This window comes from Periplaneta americana, chromosome 12, assembly GCF_040183065.1.
Source record: "Periplaneta americana isolate PAMFEO1 chromosome 12, P.americana_PAMFEO1_priV1, whole genome shotgun sequence".
NCBI lineage: Eukaryota > Metazoa > Arthropoda > Insecta > Blattodea > Blattidae > Periplaneta > Periplaneta americana.
This window is the reverse complement of record NC_091128.1, coordinates 18,429,691-18,456,465: the sequence shown is the minus strand read 5'-3', so window position 1 is coordinate 18,456,465 and position 26,775 is coordinate 18,429,691. Positions and strand designations below refer to the sequence as shown.

At 35.6% G+C, this 26,775-nt stretch overlaps 1 long non-coding RNA gene across 1 annotated transcript in view; it reads right to left on the bottom strand.

The window, feature by feature from the left end:
- Nucleotides 1-612: 612 nt before the first annotated feature.
- Nucleotides 613-26,775, bottom strand: part of LOC138710209 (uncharacterized) — a 33,547-nt gene continuing 7,384 nt past the window's right edge. The window contains exons 3-5 of the long non-coding RNA XR_011335173.1: nt 18,630-18,765; nt 5,595-5,667; nt 613-837 (exon numbers count right to left, since the gene is read on the bottom strand). This is a non-coding gene — a long non-coding RNA (uncharacterized lncRNA). The remainder of the gene's footprint in view (nt 838-5,594; nt 5,668-18,629; nt 18,766-26,775) is intronic.

Below are 26,775 nucleotides of genomic sequence, written 5' to 3'. Positions count from 1 at the left end.
CCGGGATAAGAATTTGACAATACCGGAATATTCATCACTCTTATCCACTTCACCTGCAATCTGCTACACAGTCCGAATACTGATACTACAGGCTGCTGTTCTTCTGGACACTTGGCAATGTTGATCACTGGTAGACCAGTTTCTGCCACATGGCACACAAGCCTCCTCGTTTGACTTTTCAGGACTTCTCTCTTGAAATTTCCTTCAGCCACCATTAAACTATTACTGCATAACACTAACAGTATGATACTGTCATAACTTAACACAAAACTAACTATAATATAATAGGAAAATAGAAAAACAATAGAATAAACCGCTGCACGAGTGAACTTTCCAGTGGAAGAATAGAAGTTGGACTGAATATGATTGGTTCTTATGGAGCACGTGACTACTTTGTTGCTATGGCATACTCACAGTCGCATGCATTCTTATGTGGCAAGGATAATAGTAGAGTTTAATAAATATAATAAAGGGAAAAACGGAAATAATTTAAGTGTATTTACTATCTTAAAAAATACATGGGTTTAATGAAAACTATATATATTTTACTATGTTTTTGTTTATTATAAAAATATAACACTACTGCTATCAATTTATTGAAGAATGAAGAACAAGATACTCAAATCAAATTTCCTCTCAGTGCTAATTAATATTAACAACCCGAAACTCTAAACAGCATAACATTCTAAACATAATATGCAACTAAAAACTCACGCTTATATCATTCGCTTCACTTGCCACTATGTTCCTGTGGTATTAATTTTTCTCACACATATTCTCTCATTTGCTATCAAGTACAAAATTAGTCTTGCTTCCTGAGAAAAATTTTCAGTTTACCTGGAACAGAGAAAAATACAGACATTATTGGAGTAAAAATAATTGATTCAGGAAACACCAGTGGCGGCTCGTGATTTGAAAATATGGTGGTGCACAATGGATATCCAAGAGAAGTTAAACATACTTCAAAGTTTAAAACCGTGTATACCTGAGGGCGTATACATATAAAGCTAATTTATATGCAATTAATAAGTAAAATTACTAAATACAAGCATACCTATTTATACAGGAAGTCCAAAAGTGGAAGGGTTGTGGGCAGAACTCTCTATATTGCAATTTACCCTCATGAAAAACATTTGAGTACAGAATCGTCATCAGAATGCTACCAAGTACCAAGTGCAACGTTTTCGTTCATAAAATTCAAATGCAGCTTTCGTAGACTGTCGGGAGTTAGCAGCACTTATTGTCAGAACGATAACTCTTAGAACTTTAAAGAAAAATACAAGCTCCTTTATGTATTGTGCCATTTGTGTGCATGTAGATTGAGAGAGTAATATGCGAAATATGCGACTGTTCGTTGCACAAGCCGAATGAATACATTTTTCATGCTCATTACTTCGGACAAATGTCTAGTTGAAACAGATACTTTCCCAGTGAATTTAGTTTCTTCTGCACTGACGTTGATGTCCATGCCAGGGAGTGCGACAAACCGTTCTCAATGAGGAAAGCAATAGACCACGCCTCTAACCCCCCTGTCCCCGCATTAACCGAACATCTCTATAAACTACCTTTCCTAGGTTTTCAACATCTTTGCAAACCAAGAGGCTCGGAGGCTCCTGCAGACATACAAAACAAGATGCCAGCTGCAGACAGTCATGAATTAAAATTGTAAAATAAAATTACATTTTTAATAGTAACAAAGCCGGAAGATTAGGAACATTACTGGGGAGTGTACAAACCTGCAACCCCTTTGAGAAGCCACCACTGGAAAACACTAAACACGAATATACTAGAAAATTACAAAACATCAATTAATCAGTTGTTGGTTGTCCAGCATTGTTCTTCGGAGTTCCTTTATCGGGAATCAGGAATGGAGAGCCATTTATGTTTGTCAAGTTCAGGTTATTTGATAATTCAAGGAAGTGTGAATAGTTCCAAGTTTTCACTATAATCAATGTCTATGTTTTGGGGATCATTTTTCAAATAATTTTTCCATGTACAAGTTTCAGTTTTTGTTATAAGTGTAGGAATAGCTTTTACAAACAAGATTAAATAGGAATTGCTTCATAAAGAAAGGGCATCAGTCACATTTTTTTCGAAATTGAATTAACATTGAATTTCCCATCTTGAATGTTCAACGCATCGTTTTATCAAGAAAGGAAGTCAGTTCAACGTTTCCTTCATTGTTATATTGTGATTGGAATGTGAGCATTTTGTAAAGGAAGGGCATCGGTTCGGACATCTCCCACAACTTAGCTAAAGTGGACTGATGCCCTTTCTTTATGAAGCAATTCATATATGGGGTGTGGACACATGTGAAATATTGATTGTAATTTTACAGTTTTAGTTTCACCTGCCACCTGCTCAAACGCACCCGATGGCTGCTTTTACTGCCTGCTCATAAGACCATTTTAACAATGCTTTCACTGAAATAGTGTATATCCAAATTCCAATGGTAGGTGCAGCACCAACCAGCTCATCTGTATGTGTGCTTCAAACTATAAAAAAAACGTTGTTCTACCTACTTTGTGTCAGTGTGACATAATGAAGTGGGTTACAAATAATAATCATCAGAAACTTGTGTTAGAAATCTTGTGAATAAATTCGTGAAACCTCGACTTAGTAATGTAGAAAGTTCTACACAGAAAAAAGTTGTCCAGTTTTCTTGTTTGAAGAAACCCCTTTTTTGGAAAGTACTGAAGCTGTAATTTTCTGGGGCACTCATTCATTTTTTTTTATTGAACTGCTTAGTTGGAAGAGTCCCTAACTGAAAAGTTCATACATTTATTTGTAAATCACCAAAAACTGGCAGCACATGAACAGATCATGGTCTCCTGCAGTTTTTTTAAAAACAAAAATATTTAATTAACCTTACAAGTCCCATAAAATGTCCTCCTAGTAGTTAATTTGCAAGTTTAGTTTGAAAACTGTTCTTAATTCTGCCACATACGAGTTTTATAACTGACCAGCTCATTGGCTTTCATATTTTAAATTTTGTTTATGCACGTCTAGTTGTATTTCCTTTTGTTTCAAGAGCAAGAAATATAATGGATTAACGATGCTATTAGAGTTGCAAAACAAAGTAATATTTTAATTACACAATACAAATTTAAAGCATAAGACCTATGTCCACAAGCGACTTCAAAGGCTGTTAGGAGCTACCATCTAGTGCAGACCAGGACAGGATACAGCACTGTGACATCACCTCTCTCCGCTCTGCCGTCTCGCATTCGACATCTGTGCAGGGTCTGTGAAATGTGGTCAGCAGTTTGCAGGGAGGGTGGAGAGGGTATTTGGCGTGCAGGTAGCCGTGATATAGGCGATAAATAAAAGTGATCTGCGTTCATAACACAGTTTAATGCCTGGATATCCCAATGGTAATGTTAACTCAATTGCACACCTTGTGTACTGATTATAAATAATTAAATTTCTGCTCTATTATGCGAAAATCAATCTGTAGCAAAGACAGTCTCATATGCTGGACACTTTCCTGTATCTAATAGTCACGTAGTATTTCATTTCAGTTAATTTGGCGAAACAAATATATACTAAAATAATACAAGTTTTTATTATGCACGTTCATTTGTACGTCAAGATATTATTTATTTACAATGACTGCAATCACACAACGTGTTTAAAAATAATTAGAAATAATGAAACCTTTGCTGTATTTTATGAAAAAATACATACAAACTACATTTTCTTTTCTCTGTAATTTGGAAGATGGCACAGAATGATTAATTATGTTGACATTTTTTCTGCATTTTTTGTTTCTTTTTTCTTTAACTAATTTATCAATATTGGAACACAATGTCTGGGCAATATATAATTAAGACTGTATGTTAGGTTGTGATCTGACAAGATACTTCTTGATTTAGATTTAGCAAGTTTCATAACAGAAAAAATTGTTCGCATACAACCATACGAACCAAACATACATAATACCTGTGCAGCAAATGCATACAATCACGGGAATTTGGCTTGGTAGAAATTCCTGTTAAAGTCAACCAAGTCCTTGTGTTTATATTTGTCCTTCAACAAATCGTCACATTGTAAATTTAACAGTTCCAATTGGTACCTGCTAGGAACATCTTTGACATCTGGGGAATAAGGGGTTGCAAAGAGCTGAAATATAGTAGAAACGGTTCTACATCTTGAAACTTCGACTCAACTGGCGAAGAAGATCTTGTAGAATTTGAGCATATTCTTATGAAAGACTAATGTCCGGATCATGCACTTGCGATAATTTTGAAAAATGCACAGTTTCCAGCCAGCAGTTGATTTATCCATAGAGCCAATGACAATTTCAACGCTTCAACTTTATAATATATATCTGTTATGATGAGATCCTTGCCCTGAAGTAAGGTATTTAAATCATTTAACTGATCTATTAAATCCGCATGGAAAGCCAAGTCACAAATTCAGGTTTTTTCTTGCAACTCGGGGACAGGCTGATTTAGACTAGTCATGAATAATGCTATTTCTTCTCTTAACTCAAAGAAACGCCGTTTATGTAGGCAACTTTGCATTACGATGCTCTCACCTGACATCACACGAAATGAGGGATGTGCTCTTCCTCCACGAACGTCACACAGTCTGAAACTGTCTTCCGCTGATCTAGTGGCAATTTTTTCCTATTCATGTTATGTTTGACCACTGAATAAGCAGGCAGTATAAGCAGCCATCGGATGCTGTGTGTTGTGATTCAGTCATTGAGCAGTACAGGATGAGACAGTAGTCCCCTGATATCTTCTGCTCGTCCTGTACTGCTCAATGACTGAATCACAATCATGTGAAAGCCGACTTCGTAGAACTGATTATAAACAGAAGACACACATATCAGGGGACTGCAGAAGTCGCCCTCAGCCCATCTTGTTGCGTACCGTGAAGCGGGAGATTTTAAATCGAATCGATCTTCAAACTTATTTTGCATCGAAATTATACATTTCCGGACATGGGTTCCCAAACAAAACTTTATCTATTTAGTCCCCTCTACAACCTCTAGAAGTTTGTAATAGGAATTATGAAACACCCGATATATAGTGTGTGTGTGTGTGTGTGTGTGTGTGCGTGTGTGTGTGTGTGTGTGTGTGTGTGTGTGTGTGTGTGTGTGTGTACATTTTATCTTTCTACACTCAAGGAAGGTAGAAAGTTAAAATATATACATATATACATGCACAGGGGTAGGCAAATCCCGGGCACCAGGTCACCCTATGGCACCAAAAACCTTGTAGGTGGCACCTGAGTTTTCTGAGTTCAAATTCTTTCGAGACTTCAATTTCTTCTATCTCACTAATATATAATGTTAACAAAAGCAGTCTTAAGAAGTTCGATTGTGTCATGTGTTCTATTAATTAATTATAACATTGTTTAATATATTTTGGTAAATGTATCCTTATCTTAGCTCGAATGGTTTAAAATGTGATGATGGCTCCTGAAGAAAAAGGGGCTAGCACCTGAAAATTGTGTTTTGTCTATCCTCCTCTATGTGTGTGTGTGCGCGCGTGCGTATGTGGACGTGTATGTAGAGATAAAAAGGATGATTTTCAATTACCAACTTCAATATTGAATGATTATATAACTCTTGTCATACTTACTTGGCCGAGGCTCCACACCTCACTAATTGCCTGTCCAATATTCATCTAATGGATTAAACTTCTCGATCTCCTCCTAAAAAAGTTACATATAATGGTAAAGATCTTTATCAAAATACTACTAATTAGTAATTTATGACACAGAAAATATAATAAAACCCCTTTTCAACAAATCTCTATGGAACTAATTATTTTTCCTTAAATGTTATTTTTCTTAAAAGGGAGTTTTCACTTAATGTAAGCAAGGAAGCGCTAAAAGCAGAAATTGAAACATCCTTAGACCATTTAACTATTTTATATTTACAGTTTCTTCATACCCATTAAATGAATTAATTAATCAAATGCTCAGAACATTGGAGTTCTCCATTTGTTTTCTGATATGTCAGTAAATATGAGGGGGGGATCAAAAAGTAATACACAACAACTTTGTGTGGCAATGTATTTAATAGGTAAGCAAAACGAAATAATCAGAAAAAAGCTACAGGTTTTACCTATTTTTCAACATAGGAACCAAGTCTCTGAACACATTTCCCCCATCGTGACACCAGATTCAGTACATCTTGTTCATAAAACTTCCTTTTCTGGGTGTATAACCACTTGTACATGACTGATTTCACTTCTTCATCCGAACCAAAGCATTAGCCACCTAGGACTTTTTTCATTGGGCCAAAGAGGCGAAACTCAGACAGTGTGAGGTCTGGACTGTAGGGTGGATGACTGCCACCTTAATGCCTCTGGCATTGGGTGGAGTTGCAGCGGTCATTGGTTGGCCGGAACGTGTTTTGTCAGTAAGATTTACTTGGACCTCTTCGAAGAATCTGCACCACCTGGAGATGTTGCTATGGTCCAGACAATCAGCATCATACACCTTCAACATTTCCCTGAGGATTTCACTTGAGCTTTTTTGTTTTGCTCAGAAAAAACGGACTACACTTCACTGTTCTTCACAAGTAGACGATGCTAGCATACATTCCATCTTCACTCAGTAGTTACCGCTCGTTCCGCCAGGGTGACACCTACTCAAGCCATTGCTGTCTGTAGTGCAAGATTCAAACTAACTAGGCTAACTGCCAACTTTGAACATCCTAACCAAAATAATATATTATAAAGAAATTGTTGTGCGTTACTTTCCAATCCTCCCTAGTATATGTGATGTTATTGACACTTTTATTTGAAATGTTGTAGTGTAGTATCTGCTGCAAGTTCATAGCTGAATCTTCTTCTCTGCAGAGAATACATTCTGGTGACATATAAATTCCAATTCTAAAGAGATGCGCTGCCAAACAATCATATCCAATTACTAGTCTGAAGACGGCCCCTACTGTTCTTTTTGGAGAATTAGGAATCAAATTTATAGTTTTAAAAATTTGCAAAGAGATTTATTGTCACTATCATTATCATTTAATCACTGATTAGCTATTAAGTTATTTAAATTAATAAATAACGACTTCACTGTGTTAACATTTTAAATAATGATGTCATTGTATCCGAATGACTAGTTTCGATGTTATTTTCAGCATCTGTTGAATCCTAGTCCGTGGTTTCTGAATAATGCAAAATTTCAGAATGAAATCTTTTTTGGATTATGGTTCCTTTCCTTGTAAAAAAAAGTCTGCATTTTCAATTCCTTTCAATACACAAGAAGGTGTCCACTGTGAAGCAACTATTTTGTCTGTTTTTGTAGAAACATAATTTTGGTATAGATTTCTCTCACTCTGTTAATGAAACATTAGCCTGAATTGCATATTTTGAATCACAAAACATGCTACTTTGAAAAATGAATTTGTTCTGTAAATTAATTAATGTACACTGGTATCAATAGCTTCTAATTCACAATCGTAGTGTATAGTGTGTTTTCCTGCTGTAAGGTGAAGAAAAAAATATCACAATAAGTATCCCCTCCAGCAATATTATTTTGCTGCAGAGATTCATGTGTGCAAATGTGTAACCACTATGATTTTGGATATCTATAGTTTCTAATGCTTGCAATTTCATTATTTCTGTATTCATATTCCTTTTTCTTTATATTTTACGACAGTTCAAGATTATATTCCAAATAAATGTATTCAAGTGAGGATCGTGGTGTTAACAATTTTTTTGGAATAGATGTAGTATTTTAATCCATTTGTTTTTTATTTTCATATAAAATAGGATCATTTTCTGTAATAATTTGCATGACTTACTGTCCAGTGATTATTCTTTGATCTTGGACAGTTTCTAATTCTTGCAACCATGTTGCAGATGTAGTAAGTGCTTTGCTTCTGTATAACAATGGAGGTTTAATAAATATATAATCTAATTCTGAATATATGAGGGGCAGTCAAATGAAAATGGGTAATCATCCGTATATCTCATGGCGGGTAAGTTGGTACCACTGGAATTTGATTGCTGAACTGACATCTGGTAGTGACTCGCGAAAGCACAGTTACAACCTCTGTTTACACACTAGTCGTTCGTTTATACTGCTGGAAGTGAGGTTAGAGATACGTGTGTTCGTCCAGCATCACTAATGGAGGCAGGTAAAGAAGAACAGCAAGATCTAGTGCGATTTTTTACTGCTAAAGGAGTAAGAGGACGAGAAATCCACCATCACATGTCTGCTGTTTATGGCCAACACAGCATGTCATGTTCGCGTGTACTGGAATGGCACAAGAGATTCCAAGAGGGATGCATGTCACTGCAAGACAATGGTCACCCAGGACAGGCTCATCGTGCCATTACTCCTGCTGTTATTGCTGAGGTGATGGTCTGATATTGGGAAATCGACAGATCACTGTGGAAGAACTTCGTTGTATGGTGGGAATAAGTCACGGTTCCATACATGTCATTGCTACGAAGCACCTGCATTATTGAAAATCTGCGTGCAATGGGTTCCACATCAGTTGACGGAGGAACAAAAAACAAACAGAATGGCTGCTTCACTGAGTTACTTGCAATGATACCACGAGGAACGAGGAAGAGTATGCATTTCTGTCCCGTATTGTCACTGGGGACAAATCATGCTACCGCTAATTTGAACCGGAGAGCAAACAGCAGAGTCAAGAATGAAAACACATGAATTCTCCTCCACAGAAAAAGTTCAAAGCAATACACACAAATCCCGGCAAAAATCATGTTGACATTCTTCTTCGATTCTAGGGGGTCTCTCTTGTTGAATTTCTCGAGCATGAGGTCAAAATCAATGTACAGTGTTATGAAGAAACTTTACAGAAACTAGCCATGCCATTAAGTCTAAATGCCCTGGAATGCTATTGAACAGCGTTATTCTTCATGATAATGCTCGCCCACATACTGCCAACTCCGTGAGAAATACAATTCAAACATTTGGTTGGGAAATGCTTCAACACCCCCCCCCCCCCCACTTCCCTACAGCCCAGATCACTTCCCATGCGATTTTCACATCTTTGGAGAGCTGAAGAAAGACATTCATGGATTTCTTTTTGCATTGGACGAAAACGTGTGTGACTGGGTAAAGAACTGGTTCAGTAGACAGCCCACAAGCTTTTTCAGTAATGGGATTGATCGTCTTGTCTCGCAGTGGGAAAAATGTATAAACAGTTTTGAAGATTACTTTTGAGGCAATAAAGGTTCTATTATACTTTTTGGCATCTGACTCATTTTCATTTGACTGCCCCTCATATACCCATTAAATTTGGTATTAGCAAACACATTAACAATAAACTTTCTCAAACACACAATATATTTTCACAACTATAATATTGTTTAAGTATTGTAATTAAATTTACAATTTGAACACACAACAACTTTCTACAAACTTACTTTCAATTCAGATATAAAATGTATACTACTGTATCTAATAAATATCGCATATACCAGTACTACTGCTAGTGCCACACTGGTATGATCATACCTTGTAAAAAAGATTGATTACAAACATTTAGAATAGGTGGGAATTTTTCTAAAACAAGTTATGTATTAGCAAATACATTCAAATGTATTCTTCTTAGAAGAATTTTCTTTAAAGGAGGAATCAATTATATTATCTTATGGTAGTTCTCCCAGGACTTTCGAAATCACTCCTTAAAAGGGGAATGTTAAAATGAGGTTTTACTGTATCAGTATAATGTTTACAGCTAAGGAAAATACCGAATACCTTTACACCAATATGATTACATTTTATGCAATATGATCTTGTATTTTTTTGAAGACATACAATTTTCATTATTTCATGACAGATTAATATTAAATTAGTGGAAGAGCCTATATTGTAAACAACTGAAACATTACAAAGGGCAATCTTCGGTCAAAGTAATTCTGTATTTTGTTCACGAAGAAAGAGTAAAATACAGACTTTTTTCTATTCCATTTCCGATTATTCTTCAATTACTGGAGTGGACATGATGTTTATAGTAAACTTCAAAGTAACAAATTTGTGTTACATATCAACAAGTGGTAGAAATATTACATGTGACTATGAAGACAATCCTTTGGTTTGCCAGAAAAAAAAGAAAGCCTATGCTGGTAACCAAGATTCTTGGTTTTCTTGAACAACGATTTTCCTGTATACAGACTATACAAAACTAGAAGGATATTGACAGTTCTCTCTCTCAGACATGGAAGAGGAACAACATTGTGAAGCTGTGCAGTGTGGCTGATTATGCAGCCTGCCTGTTATGTTGAAACTGAGCAGCTGATATGAACTCGTAAATTCATAAATTTGTATCATGCAGTACTCTTTGACTGGACTAATATAAATAATAATAATAATCTTGTAGTGTAGGCTTTCACGGCCGGAGTCTATAGATCTAGATTCATTTTCCGGGCTGAGAGGCCGTGGTCTGTTGGTTGGTTTTCTACCAGACGTTTCGTCTGCAACTGCGGCAGACATCTTCAGTGGAGTGGTATCCGAGGTCGCAAAACTCTTCTCGGCATACCTGAGGCAACTGATCCTGTGGCCCATCATGGCCAATGAAAACTCTGATCAACAGGGCCAGGTGGGTAGCTGAGCCACAACACATCCAACAGGAGCTGAGTCATGTATCGACAGCACTCATGGCAAATGGCTACTCAAGGCCGGAGATAAAGAGAGCCATACGACCCAGAGTAACACCATCTATGTGGTCACAAGAATGAGCGACTAAGAAGGGCACGGTCTTCCTACCGTATTTAAAGAATGTGACAGACTGTATCAGCAGGGTACTGAAACGACATGAAGTGGAAACGACCTTCCTGCCGAGTAAGCAAATCCAGAGCATGCTGAGGTCATCCAAGGACAAACGAGATAAGCTGCTGTCTGCCGGAGTTTACAGGATTCCATGTTCGTGTGGGAAGGTCTACATCGGTACTACACAGCGGAGCGTCAGGACGAGACTGTCAGAACACAATAGGAATTGCCGCTTAGGACATATCGACAAATCGGCAGTGGCAGCACATGCCTATCAAGAGGGCGATCACAATATACGATTTAAGGACATGGACATCTTGAGCACGACGACACACTTCTTCTCCCATCTACATAGAGAAGCGATCGAAATCTATAAACATGACAACAACTTTAATCGCAAGGAAGAAGGCGTAAAGGTAAACAAATGTTGGTACCCGGTCCTACATAGAACAGATAAGCCACTACAACAGAAGGACGGAACCCAGAACAGGAGCAGTGAACAAAGCGGCGCGGACTGCAGCGACAACAGGCCTCGGTCTGCTAGTTGCACTATAAATATGCCCGCACAACCAGCCACAGGATCAGTTGCCTCAGGTATGCCGAGAAGAGTTTTGCGACCTCAGATACCACTCCACTGAAGACGTCTGCCGCAGTTGCAGACAAAACATCTGGTAGAAAACCAACCATCAGACCACAGCCTCTCAGCCCGGAAAATGAATCTAGATCAATAATAATAATAATAATAATAATAATAATAATAATAATAATAATAATAATATTATAATAATAATAAATGAAGAATGAATGTGAATATGGTACATAATGTGCAAGTGATATATATATAATACAAACCGTAATCAGGATTTCATGCTAATAAATTTAAAACTCTTCGTGCACCACACATAATCAGCCAATAATGCTTCATGGAGAAGTGTTCCCTATTGTAATGAACATATGGCGCTGATGTCTGATATACTGCCACTGTCCACACAACTCTCACTATCACTAAGAGAAATGTTAATCTCTTTCACACAGTTTTCAATTAATCCCTCCATTTCCCATGCTTCTTTTATAACATGTTCCATGCGGTTCACTACTTTATTCAAGTCTTCTGAACTGACATTTTCCACATCATCTAGTAATAGTTTTTCCACTTCTTTCACTGTACAACGAACATTGCTCGTAGCAACATGTCTTTTAATTTGGCCCATATGATTTCAATACAATTGAAGTGACAATGGTATGGTGGCAACTGGCTAACATTATGACCGTATTTCTTCATCACTTCGTCCGCTACATACTTTGGACACTGTGGTTTGTGTTGTCCTGCTAAATGTAGGAGTTATGCTTTCTTCATGTGCTTGTTGACAGATATTTTGTGTGAGGCAAACCAATGGGTGATTCCTTTCTACTGGCCATAGTCATGGAATGATGTGGAACATTGTCCATTACTACTGCCAACGGTCTCTCTATGTTCTTCAATAAGCACCTTTCGAACCATTCTTCGAATTTTATATGTTCATCTCCTCATGGTAGTCGACAGTTTTTGTTATCTAAAAACATGAAGGCAGTTTTCAACTAACCCTTTTGATGTTTCTGAATGCAGTACAATAATTCTCCCCTCCTTTCCAATAGGTACTTTCCAGTGTGTCATCTGTCCCACCTTTACTTAGAGTGTGGCTGTCATTCAACTGTGTTTCATCCAGCCATACAACAGTAGAAAAATCCTTCTGCATCATGCCTCTCAAAAATTCACATCACCAGGTAACAATGTAAGTTCTCTCCAATAACACATGACCATTGCTTTTTTTACATTTAAAACATAAATTCTATATGACAGTGAGCAGGGAAGAAACACTGCCATGGAAGAGATCCACATCTCGTAGCAAAGTTCGCAGCTAGCTTTTTAAAATAAGATGCTCCTTCCATCAGTAATAAAAATATGTTGTCGTTCAAATGCCTAGACATTTGTCAACGAAGTCCTTAGTCCTCTTGCACTCCAGTATTTTTGAGGTATAGAATCTTCTTTTTGCAGGGTTCTATATCTTCCTAAACATTCTAAGTTCATGGGTTCATTAGAAATGTATAACAATATCTCTACTAATAATAAAATTATAACCAAAAATTTTCTGGTAATTATCGCTTTTGCAAAAATAATTTGTGTAAACGAGTATAATTAACTATTCTGAGACAGAAAATCGCATTTTTTTAATTTTCGTTTGTATATCTATGTATTTGTTACCTTTTCACTCAAAAAATGGCTGAACCGATTTCTATGAAAATTGGTATGTAAGGTAAGTTAGTTCCCACTTAGATTTTAGGCATAATGTTATTCAAAATACTCTCTTAAAATGGGGGTTATAAGGAGGCCTGAAGTAAATAAATTGATTATCTAGCTTATTATTGATTTTTAGGATGTTACATAACAAAAGTTGCTACAAAGATCTTACCGATAACTTTTGTTCTGTGCAAAATTTTGATACAATATATAACGAGATATATGAGTTTTAAAATAATAATGCTTTTTATGTCAGTACCACCTGTCAGACTAATATACGAGTAATAAAGATAAAACAAATGACTTTGTATTTATCTAAGGCGGCCTTGCACAACAATTGGAAAATATTAATTTAACAACCCTTTTTATACAGATCTCATTGTATTCTATGACATTCATGTGTTTATCCATGACCATAACGAAAAACATGCCTTTACTAAATACTTTTGCGTTTGTAAAGTAGGCTTTTATTCAACATTACTTTATTCCACTAGTGAGATAAAGACTTTACCTCACAGTTTGAACTTTATCCCACAGTTCATTAGTATTTTCCTAGTACCTGGGCAACTATTACCCAAGAAGTTAATATATTAGTTACTAGATGTCACTACCTCTACTTCTTTATTACCATTTTTTAAATATACATACACTCAATCTCCTTCTCTTTTCTCTATCTACTACGTCGTAATTTGTGCACTGCATTCTTATCTAATACGTATTTTTTTTTTAATTTGTAATAATTTACCTTCTGGGAGGTGAGGAGACTTGAACCTACGAAGTTGCGTTTATAGAATTTTATAACAACACGCGTTAGTCAACTAAGCTAAACAGACATGATGATTAATTACGTTTTAATATTCCTCTTAAGTTTACAGAAGTAAAATGTGACATTATTTTAATCACATTAGTCCCGTGAACACTTCTAAATAATCCCTGAAATTTCAAAAAGACGACAGTACACGTTTAAAATGAAAAAAATATATATATTAAAATTATATAATTAATTATAATTTGTTATTTATCCATGACCATAACGAAAAACATGCCTTTACTAAATCCTTTCGCGTTTGTAAAGTAGGCTTTTATTCAATATTACTTTATTCCACTAGTGAGATAAAGACTTTACCTCACAGTTTGAACTTTAGCTCACAGTTCACTAGTATTTTGCTAGTACCCGGTCACACATGTATAATTTCCATTCAACTATTATTCAAGAAGTTAATATATTAGTTACTAGATGTCACTACCTCTACTTCTTTATTACCATTTCTTAAATATACTTACACTCAATCTCTATTACGTCGTAATTTGTGCATTGCATTCATATCTAATATGTTTTTTTTTTTTTTTTTTTGTAATAATTTACCTTTTGGGATGCGAGGAAACTCGAACCTGCGAAGTTGGGTTTACAGGATTTTAAAATTTTAAAACAACACGCGTTAGCCAACTGAGCTAAATAGACATGATGATAAACCACGTTTTAATATGCCTCTTAAGTTTACAGAAGTAAAATAAGAAATTATTTTAACCACATTAGTCCCATGAACACTTCTAAATAATACCTGAAACTTCAAAAAGACAAAAATACACGTTTAAAATGAAAAAAAAAATATATATATATATCTATATATTAAAATTATATAGTTAATTATAATTTGTTATTTATCCAACGCCTTAGATATCATTCTTCACTAATCATGGCCTCCTACATCATAACCTACCTAGTACACGTATCGATTTTAAAATCCATGCCATGATATGTGATTATATGAGAACTTATTTTCAACATATTTTCTTTTATAAAACATAATTTTTCGTTATGGTCATGAATAAAATTACGTATGGTACTTGTGAGCGTGATCTTTATTGCAGTCATGTAACTTAAGCACTTGGCTAATGCCTCGTGCTTAAATCTTTCCACTCGCGCAATAAAGATGCACTTACCTCACAAGTACCATAAATAACTATTATCCAACGCCTTAGATACCATTCTTCACTAATCATGGCCTCCTACATCATAACCTATCTAGTACACATATCGATTCTAAAATCCATGCAATGATACGTGATTATATGAGGACTTATTTTCAACATATTTTCTTTTATAAAACATAATTTTTCGTTATGGTCATGGACAAAATTACGTATGGTACTTGTGAGCGTGATCTTTATTGCGCTCGTGTAATTTAAGCGCTCGGCTGACGCCTCGTGCTTAAATCTTTCCATTCGCGCAATAAAGATGCACTTACCTCACAAGTACCATAAATAACTATTATCTATACTAAATTCAATTATAAAAAGAGGGCGTTTGTGTTTTTGTATGAGGCAATCTTAGAAAACTATTTAACCGATCTGGAAAGTTTTTTCATCATTGGAAAGTATAGTTCCTTTAGATGGACATAGGCTTTATTCATTAGAGAAGTGAATTGAGGACAGGGCACAAACGCATCATAAGGAAGGACTAAAAGAGATTTTTAAGCACAGAAAACTTTATATACTGTTGAAACTAAAGGTGAATGAGCGATATGTAGTTAAATCTAATGCTATTTGAAGGAAATAAAATTTGATGTCTGATTTGCATTGTGTTTATGAACAAATGAAAGTCAGAGATGAAATAATTTTACAAATACACACACGGCACATATTTAGTATTAATTATTCAGTAAGATACCGGTACATATTTTTATTGCTTAATTACACACTTGAGTGAACTACGATAATGTATACTTAAACTTTATTTGGTCCACATCAAAGATTAATTTTTACTGCATTTTATTTTTTTGTCCATGGAACATAATCGAAATTTTACAAATGTTGTCGTAAAAGACGAGTATTTTCCCTGGATCAAAATTAAAATACAAAGGAGTAAAAAACAGTATTTTACCTTGGAGCTCACTGGAGCTGTTCATTTTCTAGATCATCAATGTCATTTTACAAACTATCAAGAAATGGTGTTCTTGTGATCATCATTTACCCACATTTGTTTCCTATGGTTCTTAAAAAATAATATTTGTGTATCATGTCAACTTTAATGTCTTTTTATTTATGTAAACAAAGATGTGCAATGGGACCAACAGAAAAAAATTTCCTTCACACACAATCCAAGCTATATTCATATTGGTTTGAATTGATTTATTAAGGAATGTATTCAAGACTAAATTAGAAACATGTTAAAAGAATTATTCGTGCATAAAAACGATACCATGGTACCATGTAACGCCAAGATGAGAAGGCCACAACCTCTGAAAACCTCTACTGCACACCTTTCGTATTAATGTCTCTCACTGCAGCAAATAGACCGAAAATAGTTTTCACATCTATTCCTACAGATTTCCAACATGTTGAACATCATAATGAACAAGCCTTAGCCTTCAGTTTAACATAATTTTTAAACTATTTTAATCTTACAACTTTGGCACATTGCTTGCCATTTTAATATATTGTTTACATTATAACTATATTTACTGGAATGTTTTTTATTTGAATGTTATTTTAATACTATGTACGCCATTTAACTTCTAAAAAAAGCAAGCAAGATTAAACTTTTACTTGTGTCTTATATGTGTTTTGTATCTTTATATCTTTTTCACCTACGTTCAATTGTACTTGTTTATTAGTAAACTATAAAAAAAGTCGAAAATATTCGTGATGCTTATTAATATATTGTAATTTGATGTAACAGAATCTACTTCTGCTGCCTTAACCTGATAAGTGATTGACTGAAAATAAAAACCAACTATTTGATATTATTATCCATTATTTCAGTATGTTTTTCCTTCCGTGTGTGGTGTGGGAAGATATCGAAGTTTCACCTTATTTTGTAACGAATATTACAAAATTGGATTGAATTCGGCGTAGCTCAGTGGTCAGAGCGGTTGGTACGTAGAACCAAGGATCCGGGTTCGATCCCTAGCGCCGGAACGAATTTTTCTCCTCAAATATTAATTGTCAATATCGCAGATATTATTCTGTAGGACAAATTAATAAATCTATAATATGCAAGTGTAGATGGCAGAGCAATGTGCTTTCACAATAGAGAACTATTTCAAGAATGATTTTTAAACTGCTACACAGCATATATTCAGACGACACTTCAACTTTGGTCACCATGGAAAAGTGCCAGATGCTTGCACCATTGCAATGTGAGTTAGTTCCTTTAGAAACACAGCATCTGCCTGTAATCATAAAACAGGGCGGAGGGAAAGGACAGTACAAAAGACCTTTTCCAGTAAGTAATTTCTCGATATGATGACATCTTTTGACCATTCCGGTCCCGGATCTGACATCTGTCAACTTCTTCTCATGGGGTTTGGGGGTGCCTCAAGCAAGAAGTCTTCCAAACACGTCCTATCACCAGCTTGGAATTGAAGAACCTTATCAGAGCTGCAGTCAACACTATCCCTGGCTATATATACGAAAGGAGTAATTGACAACTTCCAACATTGCTTGGAAGAATGTATGGTGTGGTGAGTATTTGCCAGTGGTCATATTCAAGCACTGGCACGTAAATGGCATTCTTTTCTCTTGTATTTGACACTAAGAGAACTAAATAAATGGCAGTCAAAAAACTTAAAATTGTTTAACGACACGTTAAAAGTATTAAAATTTTAAGTTTTTTAAACAAAGTGTTAACGTGAACCAGAATCAATAAATGGCAGTTGTTCACTTATGCTATGAGGTTAAAAATGGGCTACGAAGGATGCCGCACTCTTTACAAATTAAGTGCACGGACATCATAAATCAGGTTACAAATACACTCACAACTAAATTAAATTTAAAATTAAAATCAAAATACTCGTAATTCTACCTCCAACAAAACAACTACAAAAACAATAGTCACGACAGAACCCAATACTCGCTGTAACACAGCAATGAAGATCCAACACTTCCGAATAAACAAAACAACTGGCTACAATATGTTCACTGTGAAACAGTCGGCAATGCCAACCTGTCGCCATGGACTCTGATTGGCTGGTTCAAGCAGTGATACCTTGAAGCAGCTGAACTTCAATACTTTTCTAGTTTTGGATAGACTTTAATCTTGTGTATCATTATCCAAGAATGTCAGTTATGCATGTCAGAAACGTAAGTGGTGTACAAAAACAATGTTGGGGGCTGATTTACTTAGGGTATTCGCAACATTCCAGTATTTTTCTATCCTCCTGAGTCCTAAGAGTATAGTGTACTATTTACCATACTTCTTACATGATTATGATATAAGATGTATGTGCAGAGACCCGAAGTATGGTATAATATACCTGCATTTGTGTCCTAACTAACCTGCAGAATTATTTCAGCATTTTTCCTCATGTCAGTGACTTTTTTTGAAGTGCAGGATTATAATGAACCTTAAAATTAAACAACAAATGTCTCAGGACTCAGGAGGCTATATGGTAATTCACAATCACCAATGGTGCAACAGTTCTGGAAAACTACTCCACTGTATCATCTTCCTCAGGACATCATAACACACTAAACATTTAATACAGCAAGCAACCACGAGGATTCCTGAAGTAGAGACTGATACTCGAGTTTTTACCAGCATACAAGACAGCTATAATTTAGTGATCTACACAATGCATCAAAAACACAAGCAGGAAATTTATCTTTATGTAAGAAATTATAAATGACTTACTTGCAGGGCTTGAAATAAACTTTTATTCCGTACACTGAGCAATGACCGCAACTGAGTCACCGACTGCAGTGGAATGAGACTGACGTTTCCTACTATATATCCATTAGCATTCCTTGGAAGCCCAATAATGTTGCACCTACAAGAAGGAAAACAAATTGTAAATATTTACACCTTACTTGATTATTTTGGAGCAATGAAATACTTAACAGACAGCCTTCATATCTCGATTCTTCCTGAGTAACACATCCTGTTACTTTTCGGAGTATTGGCAGCAAAATACAGAGTGAATCAAAAGTCTGGAACCATATAAATATCTTCCTTATGCTTGATTTTCGATTACTATTGGTGTTAACAGTATCTGTAAGACCAAATGCTCTACCAGTGACACATTCGATTCTATCCCTCAGCTATCTCAAAGGCCGCTATTTTGAATCCAACTTTGAAATTTTAAATGGAAAGGGGGTCAATGTAGGTACTGAAAATCATGTGAAATTTTCTGAGAAAAACAATGGTGCAATCCGTTTTGAGTATCTCTAATTGTTTTAAAGTTATTTAAAGATAACTGTAATAATGACACAAACATTAGTTACTGCATCTACAGATATTTTGTACAGTACTAAGAAGGCTTTGGAAAAGGTATTTTTATGCAATTCTGGTAATCAACTTTTCCTGCTTTACTGTATGGTTAACCTGTGACAGTTTCAATGCATTGTTGTGATTATTTGAAGCTTTCCTATAACAAATTTCTTGATTTTCGTGATGACATTATCGAAAGAGGTAAGAATTGATATCATTCTTCATTCTGGTAGGTTAAGCCACAGAAATATTGCAGCAGACTGGACGAACAGTTCCCTGAACATTGGGTTGGTTGACATGGACCGGTAGAATGACTGGCCAGGTCTCCAGATTTAACACCTCTTGATTTTCTCTTTTGGGGTTATATAAAGGGCTTGATAGGATGAAGAGAAAATTGAAAATGTGAAACATTTAAAGAACCGTATCATTGAAGCCTGTGCTAAAGTCACCCCGGAAATGCTACAAAATGTTCTATCCACATTGTCGCTGTCAAATTGCGTGGGTGAGGTTGATAATCAGAAACCTGATTTCTTCGAGGGTTGTGCAACATACGATCTGTACAGGTATCATTCCTTTCTAGTAGGTACGCGATTTTTGTGTGTTAATGTTGTGAGAACTTCAATACAGAAAATGACAAACAATAAGATAATACGGTCAAGCATTAAGTCCGTACAATCACCACTCAACTGACCCACAATGCTGACAGCATGGTTGTTACTCAGAGAATTTTAACCCCGAAAATTCAATTTTACCATTGATGGAGATCTAAAGCCACTAGATATAATGGAAAACACTTTAGCATTAATAACTGGTAACAATGCTTTGTGAAACGTACAAAAACATGGCTGTCAAGTATGGACTTATCAACATATAGCTCGCAAGGCATGGACTTATAACATCTGATCCGCACATTGATATGCATGTCTCATCCAAGACAGTCTAGAAACTGGACTTATCAACGTTTAATTCACACAACTTTTTCCCCATACATAGTACATGGGTAAAACAACACATTGCACTGCCAATTTCAAAATCATCGAAAATGGACTTATCAACTTTCAGCACGCAGGAAACATAGGAAAGTTTTCTCTCTAAAGTTTGCGATACCGGTATAAAAAAACAGATAACTCTTCTTCCTAACAAAGAAAATCTACTCCTTAAAGCAGACCTGCAGAACTGTAGCTCCTGAGAGCGACTTCTTTCCTCCCCTTTCTTACCCTACCCCCCTTTTCTACCTGTGTGGTCATGGTGTTCTAGTTACGCTCGGCTGCATCAACATTCATTCTTGCGGCGGAAGTCGATCATCCCCAATAGAAGTGGAGTGAGGCTGACGTCATAGTTCCCCTACTTGCGAGTTCTGCAGGCCTGCCTTAAAGTAAACCTGTTACAAATGCTAGATATTGAACATTATACAGATCTACTGGAGGATGTCAAAAAAGATGACACTCCAAAAGATGTACTGAAATCATTAGCCTTAGAAACAATCCATACAAGATTCCCAGAACAACAATGGCTCCATATTTTTACTGACGGCTCCTTGCTAACAAATCAAATGAGCAGGTGCTGGAGCTACATGCCGTCTTGTTCTCCTTTTACAAACCCCTTGGATTTGGTACTACAAATTTTGATGGAGAAGTCGAGGCCATATGTACGACACTTCAAAATCTTCTATACAGAATAGCTCAATTCCAGCAAGCAATAATTCTTTCTGACTCAAAAGCAGCCATTTTAGCTATAACATCCATTTTAACACCAAAAAGTCAACAAATTCTTGAGTACTGGAAATGCTATTTCACCTCAACAACCTAAAGAAAAAAATAGTTTTTCAATGGATACCAGCACATTGCGTATTGACTCACAACGACGCTGCTGATTATCTTGCCAAAAAAGGGCTGTGGTACTATTCAAAAACCTGCTACACAATTATCCTATTATACAACAAAAAGAATATTTATTTCACAATGTCACAAAATTATAACAAATCATCATCTCCAAATTTCCAAAAATAAAAGATGGGAATCTGTCTCAACCCAAAATATCCCTGGATACCCAAGGAAGAATGCAGTTGCAATTTTTAGACTGTTCAAGGGCCACAACTACTTGGCCAAGCATCTCAACAGGATTGGAATATCTCCTTTACCACTCTGCCCCTTATATGATCTTCAAGAGGAAATGGATCAAAATAATCTTCAACACTGCCCAACTACTATCAATTTGGCGTCCTTGAGTGAAAAATACTGGAGAGCGAGAGAATTAATGATTTCATTGTCAGAAATTCAGCATTAGCAGACAACAACAACAACTTTTAGCACACAGTGCTTCAATTGTATCCACAGCAGGGAAAAGAGTTAACGTGTTTTACATTGACCAAGAAACTTCGGTATTCAATATCTACAAACTTGCAAACTCATTAAGTTCCTCTGTACGAACTGTGTAAATTGAAAAAAAAAAGTTGAATATCTTAATTATTATTGCTTCATCATCAAAGGAAAAGATCAGACCCATGATGTAAACAATTATGAAATATGTGAACAGGACATCCATCTCCAACAATCTTTTATTCTGCAAGTCTCCCTGCAAATACTAAATACATTATTCCCCGGTTTTCTCTTCAACCACCAAAATTCACATTTTCATTGTCTCCTGAAAATGCACAAGTTTTTATTGTAAACCATACTGATTTAGTATATTTAATGACTAATATGCAATTGCTAATAGTTTCAACTATTTTGTTTGATGTTGAGTTCTAAAATCTTTGTTTGAATCCTCCAGCATTATAATCAAAACACTGAACAAGAATAGGAAAGATCTTTTAAGTTTCTATGATTGCTACCATCTGTTGCAAGCTCAAAACACGAAATTCCACCTAACGCTTGAATTACAATATTTGTAGCATGTGGAGCCAGAACCTGATTCACTACCACTTACATTTTTGTCTTAGCACAAGGAAACTTTTTTGCAACTTCAGAATCATCAAACAATTTCTGGTTAAGACTAGAAGTGCAGTTACTTGATCAGTAGCCAGTAGCTATTATGATGTTTAACAGTATGAAATGCTAGGGCACCTTCTGCAGCACTCACTTTTCATTTAGTTTTGTTTCCTTAACAGCAAAGAAAGATGTGACCAGGGGCGACTCTACAATAAGAACTGCAGAGCTGCAGAACCGCCATTTACATGGACAAGTAAAATAAAAATGTACAACGTGCTTTTATGTAATCTAGTTCATTGTTTCATTTATTTTTCCAATTCATTCTCCTTCGATTCGAGAATTTACTATCTGTAGGAACCTTGAACTGCTCGAGAATTTTATCTGTAGTGTACTTTTCGGATCTGTGATTGGCAGTCCTCGAGCTCAATGTAGGATAGTCGGCTGCAGAAAATTGGTTTTCTTGACTGTCCCATAAGACTGCATTAGAGCTGTAACCGAAGCAGCTCTCTCCAAATATACAAAAGAACTGCCAACATCCTCATCTCTGCGTTAGGAGAACACATAGGCTTCTGGACTTGCTGTATATCATTACAGTTTCAGTGTGTTATACAGTACTGTGGGTGGTGTGATGTGATTAATCGGTGTGTCTAAGAAAATATTTTATATTAAAAATGAATGAAATGAAAACCTAATCGACCAACCCTTTTCGAAATTAAAAGAGAAATTACACGTTAACTTAAGAAATTAGGACGTCCTACACTAAATTTAAATATTGAAATTTCTGGAAAAAGTCGAGGAAATCGTGTAGCCTACTAGTCATTTTAATACCGAAATGTGTAATGGAAACGATTGGTTTTTTGCTGCGCTCATGAAAACGCTTTCTCCCCCACCCGTGTCTTCTGTTTAGAGGAGACAATACATGGACAAAGACCAGAATGAAGAATTTAGTTAATTTGACTTAAAAAAATAGAAAGCATAAAAATTCGAAAACTCATTTCAAGTCGAACAAAAATTGTTACTGCTACAGATATTAAAATATTCTAACACAGCTTGATTCTGCATATTGGATTAACATTCAGAAACAAGATGAAAATTTTCATAAAAATAGATATGGTCTATCTAAATTAATTAACTGTGTGAAATTCTGTGCTGCATTTGAATTAATGATGCAAGGACTTGCCGAATCAGATGATTTAACAAACTGCGGTATATTTCGGGGTTTGACTGATTTTACTCCACATTTAGATTAAACTTTCAAAGATCATTTATAAGGCTCGTCACAATTCAAAGGAACTACGAAAACAATTCAAAATGAATTGCTGGATAGCAATAAAATGATTGGAAATTTATCTTCATTGCCATCAAAACATGACACTGAAAGTTTAGTGCAAACTATCTTAATGGAATATAGGCTTAACGGAAATTCAGTCATAATTGAACCACATAAATTAATTGTGCTGGTTAATGGCGGGGCTAACGTAATGAGTGGGAAACACGGAGAATTTGTATTGTGTGTTCCACAGTTGATTTCTTGCACTGTTATGCCAAAGAATTAAATTTAATAATGCAGCAAACATGTTCACAAACTATTCAAGTTATGATACTTTATTGCAAATCTGTAGGAACTCCCAGCTCTCTGACGTGATAATGTGTGTGTGTGTGTGTGTGTGCGTGTGCGTGTGCGTGTGTGTGTGTGTGTGTGTGTGTATCTAATGCTCTGGATTTAACAATGAAGTCATCATCCTTCTTGCTTCCCAATATTTTGATGGAAGGTCCACAAATGTCCTAAGAGTTTCACAATTAGCCAGGTGCTCCATCTCCATGTCCTCTTCTCTGGTGCACAGTAAGCATTTAGGTGAATTCAGTACTCCAATACGATGGAGGTGTTTACTGAGGCAATCATGACCAGTAATCAATCTAAACATGGCCACGGCAGATTTTCGAGGTAGATCGGGAATTAGTTTTGGATCTTTGAATGATTCTTTCCATTTAAGACGTGATAATGTCTTATAGGCCTAATTCCATCTGCCAGAACGGGTGTAGGCTATAAAAGTTGACGTGACGAAATTCGGTAGGAGTTAAAAGTGTTCGAATGATAGAAAGTTCTTGATAGTTGTTCATTCATGTTATCAACATGTGGGGCATATCTCCACTACATGACTATCGGGTGGGAGAGGTGTAGCCTATGGAATGGGTAAAGCACATGGATTGTTGGAGTTCAATTTCGAGTGCACACTCAACTTCGAGAAGGGGCTGTAAATACACGCATTATACGATTTAGATGCAATGAACAGCATGCGTTTGCTAATTACACTATTTTTTCATGCAGAACTGCCAACCTTTGTAACTGCAGGCTGCTACTGGATGTGACTCTTGAAGATTCCACTGCATTGTGAATGTTAGATTTGTGCTTACCTACTTCCCACATAGGAATCCAAATCACCAATACTATAGCAATAAAACATTCATACACTTCACACTTTGCTTCATGGATGATCCGTTCTTTAATAAAGCATGGATACTTCACTCTCAAATTATCAGTACATTTACATTTTCGTTTTTGCAACATGGTCGTAAACACAGATATCCTACAAATTGTAACCACATACTATTTTGGCTGTGATGCTATTAAAAATGGCTGACTTGACTGTGGCATTGGTTATATCCATTATCCATGCTGTAAAAACGAAAGTTCAGTGAAAACACAAACCAAACGAAGAACTAAAGAGTACTGATTGCAAACATTATATATTCTGTCTCTGAAACATGTGGAGTGTGTGCTTTTCTCTTTTATTTATTAATACTCTTGTCATTGGTTACAGGACATTATAACAATCAATAACACGAATTATAAAGAACTAAATATTCAAGTCATGTTTTAAAAAATGCCAGACAAAAGTCAATTTTAAAATGCCTGGTAGACAGGAGGACAAGGTCAAAAAAGGTGGACATGTCCTTCAAAAACCAGACTCCTGGTCACCCTGCTTAAGATTTGTATGCATTTAAAATTCGGGGAAAAAGTATGGGATTGCTGCTTTTACTTTTTATCATCATCATCATCATGGATTGGACTCTCTTACCCATGCATCTTCAAGATTTATAGCTGTTCTGTTATTTTCGACATAAAAATTATTTATCCACTTTCAAGTGGATGAGAGATAATTCTGCATCATTGCTAACAAAGTCACAATTCAATACTGCCTCCAACATATTCACCCAAAAGCTGGTAGATTTATTAAAAAGGAAAGTCATCAGTAAATATTACTTATGCCATCACTCAAGGTTATATACATAATTTCTCTGAAACAACTATTTAAAAGAAATAGGCTACAGTCTATACTGTTTCATTTGTCATTTTATCTTCTGTATAAATAAAATTGGAAAATCAAAGAGGTGATTTTCAGAAATGCACTTTTTTACATTATTTGTTAAAAACATTAATTTTTAAAACAAAAATTACCATAATTTATATGGGCTATTCCATATGAAATCGATCAGCAAAAAACCTCGCATTTTTTTAATACTCTAATTTTTTCCCTATTTATACAAGGTGCTGAGGCGAGTGCATTTTCAAAAATATACTATCGAAAGTCAAACGGTTTTCATACTATTGAGCGACAAATTTAGCGTATTTTATAAAAACAAGCCTCTTTCAGCACTCAGAACTCTGGAACCATTTAATGCAGAACATTGAACGAGAGCTCATTTTGAAGCAGACATTTGGTAGGTTATGTTAAGAAGTAATCCTTATTTTTATTGTATACAGAGTGACAGATAATCTGATTTTACTTACTTTTAGGCTTTTTGCCCATTTGTAAAAATGTAAAAAATATTGAGAAAAAACCTTGCATTATTAAGAGGGATTCGGCATTGTTTGCTTAGTGGCTCGGCAATAAGTTTCGAGGGTATTAAATAAATTATTTTCACATGCTTAGACTTGAACGATGCAATACCGCATGAACTGGCCGAGAGCTGAGATAAGCGAGCGTTGGGCGCCATTTTACTCCTGTGTTTATGAAAACTTGTGATAAAGCTAGCCCAGCTATGCGCTACTAGACAAAACATCACGTGTTTGTCTCCTGGCCTTGCTTGCCTAGGGTAACTCCCGCCTCACAGTCAGCTGTTAGTTCACGCGCATACTATTTATTTTCTTTATTTGATATTTTCAATACTTTCTTATCAACGGTGCACCAGTAAAAAATATGTGTTTATTTGTACCTTCAAAGCGGAATATAACCATATATTTTAAAAATATTTTTTCGTGGGCAAAGACGTCTTAATGAAGAAAAATCTAAATTTCTCCATTTCCATAAAAAGCAAGAAAAACTGTTTACATGTCAATATAAACTTTAATTTCTCAGCATCAAAATAAACCATGATTTTGATCATTGGGTGAAAGGGTTTCGGAGCCACAACAGTTTAAAGTTGCTAATTTTATGAAAATACAATAAATTTAAATATTTTTAATTTAAAAACTATGAAGTTCTGATGCCTCAAACTTTGCACAAAGCATTGTATCACAGTTGTCAACGGACAGAAAAAGTGTCATTGTATTTAAAAATTGCAAGGTCAATTTTCTCTATATTTCGGTCGATTTGAGATGGAATAGCCCATATGCATTATTCGTCGATGAACTGACA